The sequence below is a fragment of the Pteropus medius genome, unplaced genomic scaffold, assembly GCF_902729225.1.
Source record: "Pteropus medius unplaced genomic scaffold, Ma_sr-lr_union100, whole genome shotgun sequence".
NCBI lineage: Eukaryota > Metazoa > Chordata > Mammalia > Chiroptera > Pteropodidae > Pteropus > Pteropus medius.
This window is the reverse complement of record NW_024349802.1, coordinates 26503666-26521632: the sequence shown is the minus strand read 5'-3', so window position 1 is coordinate 26521632 and position 17967 is coordinate 26503666. Positions and strand designations below refer to the sequence as shown.

Genomic DNA, 17967 nt, shown 5'->3' with positions numbered 1-17967 from the left:
TTTCACAAGTGTGAAGAAGCAGCACAGTATAGTGTGTGGGTTCAAATCCCATCTGTGACTTGAACAAGTTACTTAACCTCTTAGTGCCTCAGTTTCCCTATCTGTAAAATAGTATCATCCAACTCTAGGGTGGTTGTGAGGATTAAATGAGTTGCTATGTGTAATGTAGTTAGAATACTACCTGGAAAATGGAAAGAGGTACATACTGCATGAGGGTTTGTTAAGTATAACAGAGATACTTCTGATACCCCATGGCTGCCACGGCTGTGTGTGAGGGAGAAGGTTTTGAACACTGTCAGGACTGGCTTGATTTAGATGAGTGGAATCTTTATTAAAAAGGTAAATGTTTGCTTCACTCCTCCACTCAAAAGGACAGAGCTAACACCAAAAATAAAACTGCATTCCTCAAGAAAACTAAGAGTAACTTATGCCACACTCATGGCTATGGCATGTAGTAGTTGGGTCTGGAAAGCACAAAAGAAAAAAAAACTAGTTAAGAAAATTCAATTCTTAGACTATCATATATGAGAAACTGCACACTGTTTGCAAACTGGTTAATAGAAAATGTGTTTGTGTCCAGTTAAGAGGTTAGAAAGAAGTGCAAAGCATGCAATTTAATACCAAAAGATGAACAGAAGTCAAAACTCAGAGACAAGAGTCAAAGAGAAGTCTCGATTCCTTTTGTCTGCAGGTAAACAGAGAAGGTGAGTCTCTAGGTAAAATTCTACAAATTATATTTTCACCTAAGTACACCCAGCTTGTTCTGGTGCTGCACACATCCTAGCTTTCTCTCTTGCTATGCTTTCCTGCTCCAGCTGTCCTGGCAATCCTGGAAAAATCCATACAGAGGCTTACCTCTATGCCTTTGCCTCGCAGCTGCCCTGCCTAGATGCCCTCTCTTTGCTTCCTATATCACTTGGCTTGTCACTCTTCCTAGGAAGACTTTTCTTGCTCTCTCCAAGCACCTTTGCTTGGGCCTCAAAGACCCCAGAACATATACATTTCTCGAAGCTCTTATCATACTGCATTATATTTATATGCTCGCTTTCTGTTTCCCTCACTAGATTGTGAGCCTTTCAAGAAGAGGGGCTGTGCCTAGGTCCCCATTGCTTCCTGGGTGTCCAGCACTGTGCCTGGAAGAAAGTAGGTGCACAGTAAATGTTCATTGGGTACTTGTTGAGCAGGCAGGCTGCCTTGTGTTTGTAGGGGCAAACTCATTGCCAGGTGCCTATGGCAGCAATGCTGGGTGTCCCCTGTGCACTGTTTCTCATGGCCATACTCTGGAAATATTGCACTAGTGGTGTGGCTGAGGAATTTTCATGCGTGATGAAGCTGGAACGATTGCACGATTAGGCATCATGTGTCTGAGGAGGGAGAAATAAGATTCCCGAAAAGAGTTAACAACTATTGTATGTGTTATATCCTGAGCCAAGAATTTAAAAGCCTCTTCATAAATTTCAACAACTTCTATAACTCACTTATTTTAGGGGAAAATACACATTAGAGCCACAACGAGACACCGCTGTTTACCCATTAGAAAGATTAAAATGAAAAAGACTGACATTACCAAGTATTGGAGAGAATATGGAGCACCTAGAACTCTCATGCTCTGCTGTGGCAGTGTAAGTTTATGCAACTAATTTGGAAAGCTGTTTGGAAGTTTCTAATAAAGTTAAACAAATACCCACCTAGCATTTATACTCTTAGGTATATATCCAAGAGAAATGTATGAACTCGCCAAACTGGAAACAATCTGAATGCATATTAAGAGGGGAATAAGTAAACAAGTTGTAGTATAGTCATATGATCAATGCTATTCAGCAATAAAAAAAATGAAATCCTGATTTATGCAACAGTATGTGTGAATTTCTCAGATGTTACATTGAGTAAAAAGTGTCAAATACAAATGAATAAAAATTAGGTAATTTCACATACCAAAAGTTCAAAAACAGGCAAAAAACTGAGTCAGTGGTGATGGAAGTCAGAACAGTGGTAACCCTCCGAGTAAGGGTTAGGTTCTGAAGTGGGGAAAGGGCTATGAGAGAATCTTCTAGAATGCCGAAAATGTTTTACAGTTCTTTCTGAGTGGTGGTGACATGGGTTTACACCTATATAAAAAAAACTCATCAACTTTTATGTACTTTAACATATGCATGTTATGCCTCATTAAAAAGTTATAAATAGATTAATTGATCACTGGAAGTCTAGATGAGTGAAAGGCACAAAACACTCCATCATTCATATGAAATTCAGAGAATGGATCATAGATTATCTCTAGTTCAGGTAGAGAGATAACCATTGAACAAAACCCAGTAAACAAAACCCAACTGAACTGGCATGGTTGTGGAACAGAGCATGATGGTAAACTAAATTTGTTCAAATGTGTAGAGCAAGGATATGCCCTTCCCAGGAGGTCATACCTGTAGCATGACTTCCTTTTGGGGACGGGTGAATAAAGCGTTCAGCTGAACTCTCTACTGTGGGATTTTTGCAACACAAACTTTTCTCAGTCATAGACATTGAATTGAGTCAACTTCTTGGGGTCACATTGTTTGAAAGTCATTTCATAAAAACAAAGTTATGAAAACTTTATTTTTCATAATAAAATTAAAACTTTCTGAAGAGTGTAAGCACACTAAAGCCAGAGAAGGGGACATAAAGTCTTTCTCTAAAGTCTTTTTTGCAAAGCTTTACAGAAACGTGAGATAAGCCAAAGATGAACAGAAACCTCAAATCCTTGAAACCTATAGTGTCTGCCACAGCTGCCCAATCAAAAGGAAAAAGATACTCCAGGAAAATGCCTTTTCTCCTCGTTACCAAACAGGGCTTTAGCCCCAAACCCAAGTTGAACCTGACCATACCACATGGGGACCTGAAGGATTCCCATTACTCTCAGTGTATCTCAACTGGGGTGCTACAGCATTTGGGATAGGACAAATCTTGGGTGCAGGACTGTCCCTTGTATTGGAGGTCCTAAAGGCTAGGAGCATCTCAGCCCTCCCATTACTGTGGTATCGATGAAATGCACGGACCCAGTTCCTGACTGAGAACCACCACTAATATTTTGACTGAAGGCATAATTGTCATCTTGTTGGTCTAATCTACCCAGCATCAGTGTTCTGATGGTGTATCTAGTGTTAAATAAAATAGTAGTAGTAGTAGTAGTAGTAGTAGTAGTAGTAGTAGTAGTAGTAATGATGATGATAATAAGAAATCAGTCAACATTTGAAAAGACCAGGGATTTCACTTAAAAGTTAAAATTTTATTTCTGTATGAAGTGACTGCCAACATTTAAGTTACCTGCCAAGCTTTTGCGGGCATTTGAATTTGCAATCTGGTCTTGAGGTCTATGCTTCAGGAAAGTCAAGTGGCCAGTCACTGGTTTCCTTTCCCCTTGGAAACTGGGTCTCACCAAATGGATTACAAAAGGAAGAAGCTAGCAGAGACGATGAGAGAAAAAGCCCATTTCTTTAAGGCCTGAAGCAGAGCTTGTCTAAGCCACAACCGCAGGTCGTCTCTCATTTCTACCTTCCTGGCTTCGTATCTCCCAAGAGGGCAGAGTTTCAGGTCTGTCTTCTGGAAAATGGAGTGGGGTGGTGGTGGGGAATCATCAGCAGAAGAAAAGAAACAACTCTATAGTCCACGAGTCATGACAAAGTGAATGACTCCACCCAGTCTATGCCTCTAATTTCCTCCCACTGTACAAGTCGAAGAGTTCAACCAGTTGTTACTATGATGATCTAATAGCATGTCCCCAGAGACTCCATTTATTCCTACACCCTATCAGCACAATCTTAAAATAGGGTTCCTTTGTCTGAGTCTCAAAGCCCTGGGTACTGTGTCCCAAAGAGCGATATGAAAGATGAGTTTAGGAAGGAGGTAGGTCTTTCTATGAATGATTAAAAAAAATTAACAGTTAAATATATTTTTTACAGTCATCTTTTACTTTGGCAGATAACATTTATTACTTTTTTTAATTTATAAGAATAATATAAAGTTTTCTTTTAAAAATAATATATGTATCCCCTAAAGGTCAATATTAAGAAAAATTGTGAGACTAGCGATAAAATTATGGCAGTTTGTGATTATTCTATACTGGAAGTTTCAAGATGATTTCCAGGAGTTAAAGAATCCCCTGAAAATTTATGTAGGGTTGTGTGCTAACGTGAATTTTTCTGGGAGGAAGGTCTATGGTTTTCATCAGGTTTTTCTAAGCCACCAACCGTATGCAGCTATTAAGTACGTGATGTGGCTCGTTTGCAGTGAGATGTACTATAAGAGTACAAAACATACAAGGTTTTGAAGACTTAGCATGAAAAAGAGAATGTAAAATATCTCAATAATTTTCATATTGATACCTGTTGCAATGATATTTTAGATATTAAGTTAAATAAAATGTAACAGTAAAATAAATTTCATCTGTTGTTTTTCCTTTTTAATGTGGTCACTAAAAAATTTAAATTACATATGTGACTTGCAATTGGACTCGCATTATATTTTTAGTGGACAGGACTGGATTACAGTATAAGGGCAGGAAAGATAGTCTCAAAAGTTCATAACAGATTACAACTATAAATATATTTTAAAGCATATTTATAAAGTAAGAAAGTAGAGAAGAATTTGGAGAAAAAAATGAACTTTTATAAAATACTGATTTAGAGAGAAACAAGGATAAAAATATAAATTTCACTTTGTCCTCTTAATCACCAAGCCAGGAAAATAAACCAGTGTTAGAAACTTAAACCCTTTTACCTTTTCGATTTAAAACCATAGCTGCCATAGGTTTAAAAAGGATTTTAAAAAGTTCTTGGGAAAAGTAGGTAAATGAGTTAAGTATCTTTTGTGGTGGTTGTTGTTAATCTAATCTACTGGTACATATAAGAGTTTATTATGTTTGCCTTGGACCGGGTCCAGCTCCCACCTCTGTCTTCTGACCCCTCATATGGGCAACTAAAGTAGATGGTCTTTTTCAGAGCAACTTTTGACGCGCCTTCTTTTGCCTGGAGCTCCAGGAAGGCAGCTTTCTTCTTTGGGTCTTCTGATTCTGGAGGCATCAGAATCCCTCCACAGCTTTACCTTTTAAATTGAAAGCTAATAGTTCTCAGGGTATAATTGCCCAAGTGCAAAGGAATGTTATTGTGACTTTTTTTTCCCTTTCATTGTTATTATCAAGTTTTCAACTCATCTAGAACATTCTATAGAAAGATATTTCTTGTTATAGGAGCTTGAATCTTTTGTGGCTGAACAGTATGTAGGTATAGACTCATGTACATTTTATAGTCCTGCATCTAATCTGTTATAGAAGAGATCAAAGCCTTTATCTCCGCCTCTTTTTCCTAATATCCTGCTACCTTTTACAATGCAAGCACCTCTGGGTGCTATTTAATGGGTCAGTCCCAGATTGGTACAGATATGCATGAAAATTCTTGCATTCTCATGCAAGAATTTGGTTATAAGTGCATTTTTCTCATGAGTACTGTATTCATGCCAACTTGTCTCCCATTTACCCCACTTCCTATTCCACCAAACACTTTCAGAAGTAGTCCTACTGGTGTCTAAGATTTCCATAAAATGACATCATTTATTTTGATGAGTGTTAAGTGGCCCATGATAAAGTTATTATCATGTTCTTCTCAACAAGTTGTCTTGTTCTAACAGACTCAGGTCCCAAGCAACCACAGTTCCTAATCATATTTTTTTGTATAGTTTTCTCTCTTTGCTTCCTGAGAACAGCACATCTGCCCTTTAAAATAGTAACTGCTACCCAAGCCAAGACAGGAGCTGTTAATGGCTCTGTTTTATTTTCAAATGTTCTTAGGGCTGCAACAACAACAATCATACAGTGCAGCTGGCCATGTGGAGCACATGGATTCAGCCTTCTTCCATTTTGCTGTACATTAGTATCATCTGCAGATCTTGTTAAAGTGTAGATTCTGATTTACTAGGTCTAGAGAGGGTCCTGAGAGTCTATGTTTATAACAAGCTCTCAGGTAGCACTCATGCTACTCATAATCCATACTTTGAATAGGAAAAGAGATTATCTCTAGGATATCTTCTATCTCCAGGATTCCATATTTCTATGTGACCAGAAAGCAACAGCTGACATAAGCAGGGGCAGATAGATACTCCTTAGGACCTTTGCTAGAATACTCCAGAAGTCATAGTACCAGTTATAGAAATTTATTCAAATAGGATTTAGAAATTAAATCTGAGAGTCTATAACCAAATCATTTTAGAATCTTATAGTGGATCAAAGTTACTATCTACTAGTTCTTTCAAGTGTATATTTAGCGACTTTATTTCTAAAATATCTCTACAAATGAGCCCCCTTCACACCCCAGCTGGGTCTCTGATAAAGCTGGGTGCAAAACACATTAAAGTGTATTCAGATATTTATCACAAATAAGGATTTTGCTAAATAAATATTTGCTACTCAGTTTATCTATTCTGTAAATACAAATGTTCCCATGTAAGTTTTGCTTAAAGTGGAACATCTCTCTCTCATTCCATATCTGATGAGTATAAAAAATAATTTACATTCATAGCAAAGACAAAAATTCCAAGTATGTCTACTACCATTATTTGATGCTGATATTAAATCCTTAGTGTAGGTGATTTCTTAAAAAAGTAGACTAAGTAGAAATCAAAATGAAGCTTACATATGATCTTTTTTATGTATGATTTTTCTGCCTCTCTTCACAGGCAGATGGTTTTTCATCATATTAACTGAGTGCTACACACATACTAGGTACCAAATACTTTGTTTGCTAAGTACTGGCAATTCAGGGAGGGGAATGAGAGATGAGAAGATGAGTAATTCCAGCCTTTGGCTCAGCCAAGCTCATTTGAATTGGGGGAGTATTTACAACATGACATTCACATAATGAAGATATCTCTAAAACACAATAAGAGGCATTACTTGGATGAGAATGTTGACCTCTGAGTTGTAAAGAAATGCACTTTTATGTAGTCTGTATCTTTGACAGATTTTCTTCATTGATTAATGTCTATTCTAAAGATATGTTAGTGTATCACATGTTTAAAATAGAAATAAAAAACTGTTCAGATATGTATTAAACCATAAAACAGCAATTGCTCAGAAATGAAAATACCCATTGCCTACAATAAAAATGTGGAAAAAAGCCCTGCTAAATGTTGGAAATAGGTTTTAGGACTATTAAGCTCCCTCTCCCTTTCATCTCTTCTATAAAGGTCAAATTCTGCTTATCCTTCTAGAACGAATTCAAATTCTAATCCCTTCAGTAAAGGTTTCATAGGTCACTGCAACCGCCATCATCTTCCTCATCTTAATATCTTGAATATGTAATCTGCCCCAATAACTTTGCCAAAAACATAAATAATAATGAATAACTAAAATTATTGTTTATCTTTTCCTGTGTGTACATCTTGACTTCCGTTAGTTTTAAGTTTCTTTGGGGAAGTATAATTGGTTGTTTTTTTTGTTTTTGTTTTTTTTTTATGTCCCATTGGCATAGCATGGTTTTTACATAGAGAAGAAACTTAATAACTATTTATTTGACAATATATTTGCCTAAAGGGAGCTGGTAACCAGCTATTCCATCTATTATTAACAGGAAGCAGAATCCCAAGCCAGAAATTATTATGCCTCGGTATGATCTCCTCACATTTCAAGAAAAACCTGTCTAATCAATGTGATCTTCTCGAATGGTCGACAATGAGGATGTTCATAAATAAGTCAACACAACACGGAAATCAACAATTGCAAAAACTTGTATTTAAAATAAACTAGTAATTTTCCATTTTGTGAAAGAGATATTTTTTGATGAACTATTCAGTTCATCCAAGTAAATGCTAAAGGTCACCCCCTCATTCTCCTACATTTAATAGATGTATTTAGAAATTAAGAAATTTGAATTTTGTTTCTATTTCAACCTAAGACTTGACATAAAACTGTTGGCAAACCCTAAGGTCAAGGCTTTAACATTTTTATCAGTAGATGATGGAACAGTCTAGGTTCTAATCAGACCTTATCTAATGGATTTAATATAGGATTTTGAAAAGAAAGACATAAACTAATAACAGAGGGACAAAGTTCTAAAAATGAGAAGAAATTGACTATTTTGGGAAAAATACCTGGTTAGAACCTCGTTTCTCAGTGGTTTAAAAAGTAATTCTTTTAAGAAAACTTAAAAAAACTCAAGCAAATACAGCTGAATTAATTGATCTCTATGTGGGGAAAACATATAAGCACAAAAATAAGAAGAAATAGCAAAGGAAGGACTGATAAATTTGATGCCTCTATATGAATGTTCCATAAATTTCTGCAACTATAAATGTCCAAACCAAACTCACCTTTTTCAGCCTCTATCCCAGTCCCTAAATCTCTTCCTCTTATTGTCTTTCTTAGTTCAGTGAATGAAACCAACGTACATCCATTGCCTAAGACACAAAACCGAATGTCATCCCTGATGGCTTCTCTCTTGCTTCCTGAATTCCTGTGTTTTGTCAATTTTACTTTTCTAATACTTCTTGAAACCATCCCATCCTCTTCATTCCCATTGGAACTGCATTAGTGCTTTAGTCCAGCTCTCATTTTACACCTAGACTAATTAATAGCTGCTTACTTGGCCCACAGTGGCTAGTCTCACCGCCATCACATCTGTCATATCTTCGCCATACGACTCTTCCTAAAATACAAAACTGGATCAAACACCTTAGAAAGTCTTCCCTGATCTGACTCCTGAGTATCATTTCTTTTTTCTTGCCAGCCTAAATTCCTTACTTCATCCCCAACAATCTACTTACAAATTACGTAACATGCTTTTGTGTCTTTGCATATGCTACTTCCTCTGCTTGGCCCCCTCTATCCTAACTGTTCTCTAAATCACCACTCTTCACCTTTCCAGACTCAACCGAGGTAAGACGAAATCTTAGCTTTTAGTTTTGATCAGTCTAAGATAGTGGTTTTGCAAAATTAAGCATGCATTAGACTCATCTGGAGGGCCTGTTAAATAATTTCCTGGGTTCTATCTTCAGAGTTTCTGATTTAGAAGGCCCAAGGCAGGGCCTGAGAATCTGTGTATTAACAAACTCCCCAATGATGTAGATGCTGCTGGTCCAGGGGCCACACTCTGAGAACCACTTGTCTAGAAAATTCTTCATCAAGGAAACTAGAGTTTGGTTGACTGTTCACTTTTTCATTCATTAAACAAATGTTCATTATGTAAATATGTGGCAATTCCAGCTCTTAAACTAGACAGATATTCTGCTTGGTCTCTCTCCAGGGAGAAGGAGGCGGACCGCCCTGTATAATTGTGCAGGTTGGACAGTGTGTAAATGGTGCCCACTGGTGTCCTGCAAGTCAGGTAGATGTGATAGTCCTGAAAGTCAGAGAAACAAAGTAATGTTTATACCACAGTGTAATAGAAATATGCACGATGTTCTTTAAGAGATTAGCAGGACCTCCAAACCCAGATGTGAACTGGGGGCATAAAATCAGGCAAGGCTTTCTAGAAGATCTGGAAAGCTGAAGAGGACAGTAAGCATGGGGGCAGGAAGAAGCAGCAGCATATGCAAAGACACAGAAGTATGATATATAATTTGTAAGTAGATTATTATGGATGAAGTAAAGAATTTCAAGGATTCAAATCATGTTGTCTATATAAAGGGCATTTGGTTACTTAAAAATTAAATTATGCAATATTACTCACATTCAAAGGATATGTAAAGCAATATTATAGATACTCACGCACCCGCCATTTAGATTTGCTCTATTTGCTCCATCTCTCTTTAGAAGAAATGAAGCATAGCAAAACCCTAATAACCTATCTCCCTATCTCTTTCCTCTTCCCCTTTTCTTGCCAAGCTAGTCACTGGCGTGTGTTTTTTCCATGCATATTTTTATACTTTTACTATGTAAGTGGATAGGCATTTACTTTTTAATGAGAGACTTTGTCTAGGACATTATAACAGAAATTACAATACTTGCCTCAGCAAGCTTTCTGAAAAGACACCTGGAATAGCATGCAGCCAATGCTAATCAAACCTGCCCCTCTCCAACATTTGGAGGGAGACAACAGGACTCACATTAGCTTTACAAAATGTAATCAGAGTTAAAGTTAGAAAATCCAGTTATGCTTATTCGACATCACTTGATTTTAAAAGCTAAAATGAAAAATTGTTTTTGCTCTGTAGCCAAGGGTACCAAACACATAGTACCAAGAAAGTTGTACTGACAAACTTGGTCACTTTTGCCCACTATGTGGATTACATACACAAGGGATGAGTGCATATGTGGGTGTATGACGCGCCATGGATGCAAGGAGTTCTAAAACAGCTGTGTAGGCATCGCTGGCTCCATCTTACCAGCACCATAGACGGGCTTAGATTTTGTCATCTGCAAGATAGCAAAACATTACCTACTGTCTTCTGACTTAGCAAAAGGGATGTGGTGATGACTTGAGGACTAAATTCTTTCTCATTTAGGAGCTCATAATGAAAAGTCATAATTCTACTCCTTCAAAATTTAAAGAAAGAAAGAATGACAGAAAAAGAGGGAGAGGAAGGGAGTGGAAAAAAGGAAGGAAGGAAGGGGGAAAGGAGGAAGAAAGAAAGAAGAGGGAAGGAAGAAAGAAAAGAAGAAAGACTAGTTCCTTCTTAGTTATCTTTATAACTCCTTCTCTCATTCCTTTTAAAAGTCTTTAATTTAACTCCTTTATTGTTTTCCTTTTTCTTTTTTTAGGGATATCGAAGTTTGAAAATCATTGCTATTAGTACTATGGAGCCCTAGATAAGTTTTATGTTATTTGTGTTGTATGTAAGCATGCACATATTTATCTATGTATTAGTTATGTATTGTCAATAGACTGCTTCACAAAATTTCCAGCCAATTTTCTGCACAGAAAAAAACAACGTAACTTTCTTATTTATCCAGGTCCCCTTTCCTAGAGGTTTAGGTAAATGTCTTTCCTGGTTACCATTTATATATATGTATATGCATATGAATATACACATATGTATAATGTATTTATACACATACACACATACGCACGCATATGTGTATATATGTGGTATAGTTGTTGAAACATAGCTGCACAGCTAATTAATGGATACATTTTCCTTCATTAATTCATTCTTCACAAAGTTCTATCACATTCATCTCTTCTCTCCTGTCTCTGATGCCACCTCACTAATACAAAGCTCATCATCACATACTGGAGTCTTCAGATATACCTTTTATTGCTCCCTTTATTCATCATGCAGTTGGCTATAAGATCAGCTGATCATTCACTTCCATAATTGAAGAGTCTCTAATAGCTGCCTAATTGTGACCAGGTATGCTAGGTGTCTCCACAATATCCCTTTATAACCAAATCTCCCTTTATTTCTGGATGCAAAGTACACAATTACATTTTCCAGAATCTTTTGCAACTAGAACTTGGTAAAAGATTATAGGTAGAATTTGTTGGGTGGGAATCTGGTAAGGCCTTCTAAAGAGGAAAAACATAGCTGGTAATGGGTGCCTTTTACCCTCTTCTTCCCAACTTTCCTATGCCTAGAATTAAAAATGTGAGGGCTAGAACTCCAGTAGCCATCTTGAACCAAGAGGTAACCTTGAAGATAAAATCATATGCTAAGAATAGAAATGCAGAAAGATAGATGGCACTTGAGTCCCTGATGATCACAGAACCACCTCACCTAGTGCCCTGGAAAGAAAAATAAACTTTTGTATGTTTATCACTGTTATTTATTGTTTTCTGCTATGGACAGGCTCAAAATAGTAGGTTATCCTCTTCACAAATTTAGCTATTTCTCCAGTCCAGCAAATGTATTATACTGATTAGCTTCCATCCATTGCTTCTCTTCTTAAGGCCCAGACTTACAAATAGCGAGATCTGAGTTAAAGCCCAGCCCTGCCACTATGACAGTGATATCTTTAGGCATTGTTCCTATTTTACCCTCAGTTCCCTTATCTGGAAACCAAGAAGAATAATAATTTTCACATTTGTTTGCTAATTTTCTTCCATCCTGTTTTCCAGCTTAAGTTGTTATGAGCCCAATAGCACCAATAGGGAAAATAGCTGGGAGAAGGAAAAGGAGATAAAACTCAAATCAGGATATTTTCCCACTTATTAACAGCCCTTGCAAGCAGTTTAGTGGTTGAAAAGGTTCAGGATGCTGATTTTAAAAAATCAATGGAAAAACTATCAATAGATTGGGTTTCAATTATTGACATTTTATCCTGACTATTGTTCTTGTGAATAACAAAAAAAAAAATGTGACTACGCATGTTGCATTTTCGTAAGACCACTTGACCTATAATAAACAAATACATACATACATACATACATACATTTCAAGAACGTTGGTTCAGGAAAATCACTGGCCTCAAGTCACCGAAATGGAGAAGGCATGCAATTTCTGTCTTGATACTTTCAATTTAGATAGGTTGACTCTTAATGACTTGAAAAAACAGTTCCTTTCAAATGAACAGAGAATTGCAAAACAGCAAATTTTGCAAAAAAAAAAAAGCAAATCCTGCTCAAACTCTTACATTGTGTACTTTCATTTCCGCTCTTAGGAACATTAAACTGAATCTTGTTAAATTGAATTATTTTGATTAGGAAATTTGGATATACATGCAGGCAAAGCACGGAATGTGTGAATTAAAGAATATCCTGGTTATTGAAATTTTTTTTTTTTTATGTAAGTTTTGCCATAGCTTCATTAGTGAACTAAACTTTTGTCAATGTGGATCCATGTTGTGAGTTAAGTAGGGCTAGCCCTTTGTTGGGAAATCACTCAAGTCGTAGACAGTTTGTCCTTTCTGAAGAAAAGTAACACAGCCTCAAAAACTGAAACATTTGAGTAGCTTTAAGTCCTTCCTGCTTCTGTTCTACAGGACTCGTTTGCTGTTTCTTAACAGTCGTTATTTCCTTTAAATAACATTTTCTTTGCTCTTCTCAGCTCCGGTTTCCTCATCAGGCTCTAAAAGGCAGAGTTGGCCATGGAGTCCCACTGCCCTGCCCAGGTCCTTAGCTGCGTTTCAAACAAAATAATTACCTTCCATGTTACTGCTTGACTGCTAAAAAGCACAAATAGAAAAATTTAAATAGGGTTGGTTGAAAGTATTTCAGGTGGAAGAAAGTGCTTTTTAGATGGTCAAAATGTCTTATTTCAAGGATACAGCTACATAGCCAATCATTTGAGAGTACTTGACACAGCTGAAAGCAAAAAAGATTGAGTCCATCAGGCGCTTATTTAACAGATGTCACTTAGGTCTGTCTTGTCACCTCAGTCACCAGAAGCTACACTCTGCTAAGATATAGAAGAAGGAATCTTGCATTTTATAGATCACAGAAAAGCATTTAAAAATTATGAAGAATTTCTGGAGCATTATCAATAGTACTGTCCAAATATTGTACCTGAACCAAGTATTGTACTTGACATTTCCACTCCTAGAACTCTCGTGTACTATCCTTTAGCAACATTACAGGCTAGAGGACCCCAAAAAGTATTCAGTAAATCTACTGTCTGGAATCTCTGATAATTTTTTTTTCTGGTTTTGCTGATTATTGAACAAAGAAACTATTGGAAGAGCACCATTATCTCCTATTTTCAGAAACTGCATGGTGACCTTAGACTCACTTAATAAACAGTACACATTGCTTTAAGGAGTTCATGAGTATTTTCGGTATTTAAGGAAGTTCATCAGTATTTTCACTCTTTAACAGCCTAGATTTTTTTGCTTTCTTTTCCTCTTTGTTTTTATTCTTTAATGAAGGTTAAATTTATATACGGTAAAAAGCACAGATGAATTTTGACAAATGCCACATAGCACACACTTCTATAAAAATATACTACATTTTCATCACCTCAGAAAATTCTCTTGTGCCTCTTTCCAGTCAATCCAGTATCCACTCTTTTGATTCCTAACACCATAGATTAGTTGTGCCTTTTCTAGAACTATATAAAAATGGATTAATACAGTGAGAACTCTTTAGTGTCCAATGCCTTCTGTTTTAAACATCTGTAAAAATCACCTCTTAGTTTCTTTATCTATAAATTGAGGGGACTGCCCTGCAAGGATGATGTGCAAGTATTCTGAGGAATGGCAGGTTTCCTGGGAGGGGTGAGGGACCTCAGAAGTCACCTTGACTAGGGGTGGGCAAAGAGGACGTTGAAGAGCTGGGTTTATGGCATCCTTCTCACCTTCAAACAGAACAACTGTACTTTTCCATGTCTGACAAATTGGGACTCACTGAAAGATTTCTTTTGGGAAGAGGATTCTTTGTAAAAAAAAAAAAAAAAAAAAACCACAGGTCTAGACAATCCTTACTTATCCCTTTCCCTTGAACATTCTATAAATTACGAATAGTGTCTTCTGATATGAGAGCTGTGACTGGTCCCCTGGAGAGAAGGCTGGGAGACAGAGGCAGCCAGACTGGGGGCCCCCAGGGAGGGCCTGGGCACTAAGCACTGTAATATTAGTAGTGGTTACAATCAGATAGCGTCACTCCAAACTGAGGCACCTAGACAATAGGCCAGAGGCCCTGGGCAAAGGGAGGCACAAAGACAGCATTCAAAAGGCCTGACTCCCACAGCCAGTGAGCATTTCTATAGACTCCACCAGGCTCTGGCCTAGCCAGAATGTCACCTTATAGCCAGAAAGCCATTTTTTCAAGGGTAGCTTTTAAACTGCTAAAAATAATAAACACAGAAAGGAAAGTGCTGACACAACCTTCACTGCAGAGACAAACTGAAACTGTTGTTACAATAATGTAAACAAACTGGGTTCTGAATTATAACCTAGTGTTCCAAACAGGCTGCTCGATATTGCCAAACATCTTGGAATGACGGGGAATTCAGAAGCCTTGTCAGTAAAGAAAGGGATCTTCAACACACAGGTGCTTATACGCTCTATCCGACTTGCTCTAACCAATGGGTGATCTCATTTTTAGGACTTTGTTAACACTGAAGGGAAAGAGAGTGGCGAGAGCAGTTGGATCTTCACCGAGCACAATTTTCCCACGTAACAAATGAAAAAATGGGCTCCTTTCTCTCCATCTTATTTTTACTCTTCTTCTCCCAAGTGAATTCGTAGTATTTCTTTGCTCCATTATGATTCTTTTAACCCATTTACTGTTTTATATCTCCCTGAATATCTAACATTCAAAACTATGTTAAAGAACAACAGCAGCAATGCCACAAATTAGAAGATGATTCCCATAATGTTAAAAAGTGATGATTAATCATAGAGACCACAAGTTGGCCAACAGCGGAGTCAAATCTGACATCTGACCTTCTGATCCATTAAATCACGTGTGGAACTTGGCACCCACGCTGGACGGCCAATGGAAGGAAAACTGAAGATCTGGAAAAAAAAGAAACATAAGAAGATCAATGTGTGTGTGTTTTTTAAAGTTCCCCACCATTTGCTTAATCCGCTCTTTTTTCTATGTTTAAATAGGGTCTGGTTTCAGAGCTGTCTCTGATTTTGAATACATGCAAATAGACTTAGATAAGATCTCATTCCAAAGGGGAAACGATTTCAGAGAAAGAGACTTTAGCACAAGGATTGTAGTAACACATTACAGGCATGGGACCGCACTCGTGGATCCCTTATTCTAAGCCCTACTTTTCTGTGGATACGACTCAGGAGTTTTGGATTCTTGGTCTGGGAAAATGACTGAAAGGCAAATGGGAATCTTAATTTAGAAAATTTGTGCTAAAAAGGATTCAGTTGGGTCTCAGAAGACATTTTTGAGATCGGTCTTAACAAACAGAAGCTTTGGCCGTGCCCTCTGGTGAAATGAAGGGTATGCATGCATCCAAGCAGGAAGCTATGGCGCTGTCTAGACTGTATTTAGTGCGATCATGTTGGGGACACTTTGTACACAGGTATTAAAGAGACTGCCAAACAGATCGAGGCACTTGCTTGTGCAGCAGATAATGTCTCCAAGTGTCTGCATAAGCAAGAAGCTGCTTTTCAACTAACTGTGGTTTCCAATTATTATTGTTGTTATTGTGCAGAACTTAGAAATCATAGAAGAACAGAGGTTAGTAGAATAAATATCTGGGTTCCCGTTACCCAGGATGAACCACTGAAAGCACTTTTTCACATGTTCTTTTTTTTTTTTAATTAAAAAGAAAATGGAGCATAAGTATAGTCTCCTTGACAACCCCACTCCAAGGCCAGACCATAAATTTGTATCTTTCTTGGCCACTTTTTTTTCACATTTACATACAATATGTGTATCGAGGACAATGAACAGTTTGTGTGTTTTTATGATATGTATTATGTTGTGTATCTATCTTTCTGCATTTATGACTCAACATTGGGTATGTGCAAGCTACCCCTGTGGGTCTCTAACAGCTCATTCCCTTTAACTGCACACTGAATAAATATATGCTCAGTCATTATCTTTTCACCCAACACCTAACTAACCGTTTATGGCACCATAAAAACACTTGTTATATCATTAAAGTGATTGTTGGTTATGTGTGGGTGTGCATATGTTTGCGTGTAGGTGTGAATTTTCTTTGCCTCTTGACTCTGAGCTACTCAAGATGTTGCCTTGTCTTGTTTTAACAATGACTCTTCTGCATGGTGACTCCAAGCAGAGTCAACACTCAGTGTGCTGAAAGGCAAAACCTATTTGTTAAAAATCGACCTGCTTATTATTAATTTTTCTCCCTTTCGAAACAACATTAAGGAAGACTTTGGCACTGTATTTATCTATTTTCTTCCAAGTCTCTCTTCACTGCACTTGTCATAAATCTTCAAATCCCAGTTATCAATATCATCTCGCTGTTTGCTAGACAATCATAAACTCTTCTAGCATGAGACTGAAGACCAAGACATACTCTAAAGACACATACTCTAAAAGCATTCTCAAAGACTGAATTGATAAGACCAAGAAGAAGCTGTGTTTGCAATTGTTGTGGCTTTATGGTGAATAGGAGTAAATATACACCACTACTCCTAACACTAATATTTGAAAATAAACAGTGCCTTTTGTATAAAAACTATATTGGACCTCGATGTATTTTTTAGGGTATAATTCTGATTTAGACTTTGAAGAATATATGCGAACCTGACTCAGTATAAACAACCTAAATTCTCATATAACGATTAATAATAATAAGCATTTTTATACTTAACATTTACTCAGTACATATTGTGGGCTGGGTTATACTAATTCACTTTATTGCTTAATTTAATCCTCACAATGATCATATGAGGTAGGCATTATTAATAATCCCAATTTTCAGATTAGGAAAGGAGAGGCAGAGAAAGGTTTAAAATTTTGCCCAAAGTCAAACAGTGAAGAGGCTAGCCAGGAATCTCACCCAGGCCATAAGATGTCACTGGCCTTGTTCTGAATTACTGAGAACAGGCTTAGGTTCTAAAGATGAAACTGCAGAGAAAGAAATTGAAAACAGCATCAGTGGCTTCCAAATTTTGCTATAATACAAACAGACAGCATCTCTTTCATTGTGTGCCTCAAACCAAGAACAAACCAAATTAGAGGATTCCAAGGAGACAAATTCAAAGTGATTTCTTAGTGATGAAGGAAATTTAAAGCAGCAAGGTCAAGCCCCAGAGCCTTCCAACTTAAACATACCCATTTTTAATTCTTCTCTTTAGAAAACAGAGAGCTGTGAATTTGATCGTAGCTCAAAGGAGGCTGCTCAGTTTGTTTATACAAGATTCAAAGCAAAAATGAGAATCATTCCTCGGGACAACTGTAGCTCAGAATGTACATTCTTTACACATTTTTAATTGGGGCACAAATATATTAACAGTGTGGTTATTCTGTACTTTCAAAAGAATCTGTTTCGTAACTGATTCATATTTATATTTGGAATATATTTATTTTGGGGCATGAAACATTTCATTTTGTTAAGCCATCTGACCTGAGGTGAGGTTGGCACAATTTCCCAGGACAGCTCCCAATTAATGCAAATTGAAGGTTAAAGGAT

General features: G+C 37.1%; 1 protein-coding gene and 1 long non-coding RNA gene across 13 annotated transcripts in view; one reads left to right on the top strand and one right to left on the bottom strand.

Annotated features, from left to right (window-relative positions):
- THRB (thyroid hormone receptor beta) overlaps positions 1-17967 on the bottom strand; it is a 305448-nt gene that overhangs the window by 145455 nt on the left and 142026 nt on the right. For all 12 annotated transcript variants that reach the window (XM_039836748.1, XM_039836747.1, XM_039836750.1 and 9 more), the window contains exon 2: positions 15284-15355. The gene's annotated coding sequence lies outside the window, so the exon portion shown is untranslated. The remainder of the gene's footprint in view (positions 1-15283; positions 15356-17967) is intronic.
- Positions 614-7765, top strand: LOC120581651 (uncharacterized). The gene is made up of 3 exons (XR_005647362.1): positions 614-704; positions 1065-1143; positions 7596-7765. It is a non-coding gene; the product is annotated as an uncharacterized LOC120581651 (long non-coding RNA).